The following is a 6,000-nucleotide window of genomic DNA, read 5'->3' on the forward strand; positions in this document are numbered from 1 at the left end:
CTTTAAAATTCTTTGGTTCAATTTGAGAAATAAAAGCAATGAAATTACATAAGTTTCTAAGGGAGCTTCTAGTTGTGACTCCTTGTGAAGGATCACCTAGAATTTGGTCTATAGGATGAGCACTTTTGAACTTCCACTCATGAGGGAGGTTAGAATCCATACCTTTGCTTTCATTTACCTTTTCCTCGGGTGGTTCCTCTTTGGGAGTTTGTGATGGAGCGTTAGATGATTCTCCAATGTCAAGCTTTTGAACCTCTTCTCCCAAACCTACAACATCATCATCTACACTTTTGCTTGTAGGAGGGTTAGACTCATCAAATGCAACATGAATAGATTCTTCAACAACATTAGTTATTTTGTTATAACTTTTATAAGCTTTACTATGTGTTGAATAACCTATAAAAATTCCAACATCGGATTTTGCATCAAATTTTCCAAGGTTGTCCTTGGTGTTCAAAATATAGCATTTACATCCAAAAACTCTAAAATATCCAATGTTGGGTTTTCTCCCTTTCCAAAGCTCATAAGGGGTTTTATTCATGTTAGGCCTAATGAAAACACGGTTCAAAATATAACAAGAAGTATTAACGGCCTCGGCCCAAAAATATTTAGGTAATGAGATTTCATTGAGCATTGACCTAGCCATTTCTTGAATTGTTCTATTCTTCCTTTCGACAACTCCATTTTGTTGTGGAGTTCTTGGAGCCGAAAAGTTATGGTTAAAACCATGTTCATCACAAAACAATTCTAAGGCATCATTGTCAAACTCTCCACCATGATCACTCCTAATGGAGGTGATTGAATACCCTTTTTCATTTTGCACACTCTTACAAAATTTAACTAGATTTTCCAAAACATCATTTTTGAGTTTCAAAAATATAACCCATGTAAATCTAGAAAAATCATCAACAATCACAAATGCATAATATTTACCACCTAGACTAGCAATTCTTGAAGGACCAAATAAATCAATATGAAGCAATTGCAAAGGTCTAGAGGTTGAAATCTCTTTCTTGGAATGAAAAGATGTTTTAATTTGTTTTCCAAATTGGCATGCATCACAAAGTTTATCTTTAACAAAAGGAATAGATGGCAAACCAACAACAAGATCTTTTCTAACCAACTTTGAAATAGAATCCATACTAGCATGTCCTAATCTTCTATGCCACAACCAAGAATTATCATTCATAACGGTTAAACATTTATTTTTGCTATCAAAGGAATCAACATCAATAACATAAACATTATCCTTCCTTTCTCCAACAAAAATAACTTCATTGGTTGAAGCATTTTCAATGGAGCATTTTGAGGATTAAAAAACAACACGAAAATCTTTATCACATAGTTGACTAATACTAAGTAAATTATGTTTAAGGTTATCAACAAGAAGCACATTTTTAATACATGGAGAGTATATGTTACCGATATCACCAATGCCCAAGATTTTTCCTTTTGAATTGTCTCCAAAAGTGACAAAGCCACTTTCCTTGCTCTTAAAACTCGAAAATCTTGATGGGTCACCGGTCATATGCTTGGAACAACCACTATCCAAGAACCACAAGCTTTTTCTCTTCCTTGTTGATTCCTACAAAAATAAAATCATTTGTTGGCCTTTGGTACCCAAACAACTTTGGGTCCTTTCTTGTTAGTTTTGGTACCCATTTGGTCTTGCCTAGATATGCATATCTCTTTACATGACAATATGAAATAGTATGACCATCTTGGTTACAATATGTGCATGTAAAGTGTGGTAGGCTAGTTGGTTTTACAAAGAAGTTTCTCAAAAATTTTTGTTTCCTACTAGGATCATATCCAATACCACTTTTTCCAAAACCACAAGATTGACTCCCTAGCATAAGTTCATAGCCTTCTTTACCTTTTGTAAAAGTATATATGTCATTCTTAAGGCTTTTTATGTTATCATGCAATTTTCCAATTTCTTTCTTATATGAGGAGCAAGTAGTACATTGAGATTTAGTTAAAAGTTCTTTTTCATTTAATTTCAAAATCTCAATTTCTTTTAATAGCATGTTGGTCTTTTCTCTAAGAGTTTGGTTTTTAGCAAGCAATTTTCCAAAATCATTAAATAGATCCTTAAATGAACTAGACAACTCATCATATGGTATTTCTAAGTTATCATCATCATCATTTTCACTATCATAATCACTTTGGCTAGAAATGCTTACCCCATCATCAAGAGCCATCATGCACATGTTAGCTACTTCATTCTTCTCCTCATTGTCGGAGTCCTCCTCATCACTATTGAGCCAATCCGCCAACATTGCCCTTCCTTTGTATTTATTTTTCTTTCTCATTGGGCAATCCATCTTCATGTGGCCGGGCTTCTTGTATTCAAAGCAAATCGGTGGATCATCTTTGCTTTTCCTTTCCTTTGAGTCATTTCCTCTATGTGGCTTCTTCTCAAAGTTCTTCTTGAATTTCATGAACTTTTTGTACTTCTTTGTGAAGAGTGCCAAGTCCTCCATGTCACTACACATGCTATCCTCATCATCCTCACTAATGGCACGGGATGAGGAAGACTTGAATGCAATAGTCTTCTTTTTCTTCTCAACCTCCTCTTCTTCTTGTGCACTCATGAAAATTTCATGGTTCATGAGTGAACCAATTAGTTCTTCCAAGGGAAGTGTTGAGAGATCCTTGACTTCTTGAATGGCAATCACTTTGCCTTGATAGGCTTTGGTGAGACTTCTCAAAATCTTGGTCACCATCTCGTTTTGTGAAAGTACCTTGCCAAGAGAATTCAAACCATTAGTGATAGTAGTGAAACGAGTATACATGTTAGCAATAGTTTCATCCGCTTTCATCTTAAAGTTCTCATATTGAGTAGAATAAATTTGAATTTTAGTTTCCTTCATAGCATTTGTTCCTTGATGAGTGACTTCAAGCATTTTCCACATATCATGAGCGGTAGAGGCTTGTTCAATATTTTTGAACACATCTCTATCCAAACCACATATAAGTGCATATTTAGCTTTAGCATTCTTAGAAAGCATTTTCTTATCTTCTTCGTCATATGCCTCATATGTCTTAATAACTTCTTTATCATTAATGACATATTTAGGAATGTAAGGACCATTAGACACTATATGCCACAAATCATAATCAATAGATTGAAGATAAGTTTCCATCCTAATTTTCCAATAGGGAAAGTCTACTCCATTAAAGAATGGTGCTCTAGTTGTGCTTAAACCTTCTAACATGTTATTTTGTGAATTACTATTACTTGGAAACGCCATGCTCTAGATAGTGAAATCTAATCAATTAAATGAGCCCTAGCTCTGATACCAATTGTTAACCCAAGATATGTTTCCAAGAGGGCGGGGGGGGGGGGGGGGGGGTGAATTGGAAATTTAAACTAATTTCGTAAATTTAAAACTTAATATGCCAAATTATGCAATAAATCAAATTTATCAAGTAAAAGCAAATAATATGGCAAACAAATAGAAGTAGCAAATAATCAAAATTGTAATGTAAAGAGTTGAAGGTTAAGAAATCGCAAACTCTCGAATTTTACAAGGTTCGGTAGAACTAAGCCACCTACGTCCTTGGTCTTCAAAGCTATGGACCTAGCTTTGAGTTCAACTATCGAGCCAAGTTAGCGGGCTTGACTAACCCTTACAACCGGGAATTTTTCACCAAGGTATTTCCAAACCTCTTACAATAGTTTTCCACCACCAAGGACTATCAACCTCTTTTTCGGATTGTTGAAGTGCCAATCTCACTCTAACCGGGTTGTTTACAAAACCGGTGCCAACCTCACCTCAATCTCAATATGGGAATGTGTTTGATATTACAAGCAAAAATCACTCTAGAAGTATGATAATACAATGAGAAACCTAGAGTGATTAGCAAGCACACTTAGAAGAAATAAATACAAATTTTGACTCAAGTGTGTGAATATGTGTTTGGATGAGTTAAACTTTGAAAGCTCTTTGAACTCAATGGATTTGGTTTGATATATGTAATAAATGCTCAGCCAACCACCAACTTTGAGTGAAAAACGAGTTTATATAGAGTTTGGGAAAAAAACTAGCCGTTTATAGCCGTTAGAAGTTAATTTTCGAAGCTGTCTGCCGCGAACTGGAAGTCCGGATGGGGAACCAGAATTCCGGTTTGGAAGCAACCGGAATTCCGGTTTCCCATCCGGAATTCCGGATGGCAAACAGAGAGCAAAATCCGATTTAGGCCTATTTTCCCGTTTTTCAATTCTTTATAACTTTTAGCTTGTTTATCCGATTTCAAAAATTCCAATTGCGTTACGACCGTATCGGAATGTATTTTCTTAAAAGTGAATTTAGGATAATTATTTCTCATTTTAAAAAATCACCATTTTTTTTTGGTACGTGAGTGAGCCAAATTTTATACTTATGACTTAAAGTATACTTGCAATCACTTTACAAGACTAAGAAATGAAATTAAACCTTTATCTTGAGTTTCTTGAGTCTTGAAGTCCAATTCGGGTCATTTCCGGAAAATTTGGTAAACTGACCATTTTGCCCTTGGTCATAAGTTTGACTTTGAAGTGCTAATTCACTTTGGTTTTTGCTACAAAATCAACAAATCATTGGTAACAAATAATAATCAAATATTTGTTAATCATCAAAACAAGGAGACTTAAGAGTTTGGGTCAACACAGGGCGTTACAACTTGGTATCAAAGCGTCCTAGGTTTAAGGGTTCCTGAAGACCAGCTGGACATGTACATTTGCTGCTAGAGACAAGCTCAATTCAGGGTTTGGTAATGTGTAAATGTGCATATATTCTTGTATGTCTGGAAAGAATTATGAATGTTATTATTTATTGGATCAATAGGAAGCATGAGATATTGATAGAGCATGGCTCTTGACTGCTGTATGAAAATATTAAGGCATGCTTATCAGCATCGCAGTGCATGTAAATGAATATTTGAATGATTAACTATATATTGTGTATTGGTGAGTGCTCTTATCTTAGTTGTGGTGTGGTAATGTTGGGGCATGCTTATCAGCAGCCGGTGCATGTGGATGAATGCATATATTTTGAATGTTTGTGATTGGTTATGTTCCTTTGATGGATTTTGGAGAAGCTTTTGCCTTGTCATCATGGTCTGACTACCGAGTCGTTGATTGCAGATTGACTTGGATAGCTATACGTCCAAGAAAATCTACTCGACTGGCCGACACTAGGTCTGGGATCGAGGGTGATGACCAGGGCCAGATTCCTCCGCCAGTCCCTGAGAACTGGCAGCAACTCATGGCAGATATGCAAGCTCGATTACAGAGCCAAGATGAACAGATTCGTCTACTGCGACAGTAGGCTCCATCAGGGAGTGCTGCCCTTATTGTACCACCTGTAGTGGTACCAGTTGTACAGTCTGGGGAGGTTGGGAACAAGTGGGATCCGTTATATGAGCGGTTCAGGAAGCAGCAACCTCCAATCTTTGAGGGGGGACCTAATCCATTGAAGGCCGAGCAATGGCTGACTATGATTACTACTATCCTGGATTTTATGAGGATAGAGGGACATGACAGAGTGGCCTATGCCACGTATATGTTGAGAGAGGATGCCCACATCTGGTGGGAGGTGGCTTCATAGACCAGGGATGTCACTACTCTGAGTTGGGAAGGTTTTCGAGACTTGTTTAGCCAGAAATACTACAATGTTGTTATCAGGGTAGCAAAAGTTAATGAGTTTGTGGGTTTGGTGCAGGGCAATATGACTATTACTGAGTATGCCCTAAAATTTGACAGGCTTGCGAAGTTTGCACCAGATCTTGTGCCTACCGATGCTATTAGGCAGAATAGATTTATCAGGGGGCTTAATGCTATGATAGCCCGGGATGTTAGGATTACAACGGTACCTGGAGGAACAACTTATGCCCAGGCCGTTGAGAAGGCTCTTATCGCTGAAGAAGCAGAGAACAAGATTTGGAGGGAAAGTGCGGTGAGGCGCAAAGGCTGCAGAGTGGTGCCTCCTTATTCAAGGACAGGTAGGGGCGGAG

The sequence above is a fragment of the Humulus lupulus genome, chromosome 2, assembly GCF_963169125.1.
Source record: "Humulus lupulus chromosome 2, drHumLupu1.1, whole genome shotgun sequence".
NCBI classification, from domain to species: domain Eukaryota; kingdom Viridiplantae; phylum Streptophyta; class Magnoliopsida; order Rosales; family Cannabaceae; genus Humulus; species Humulus lupulus.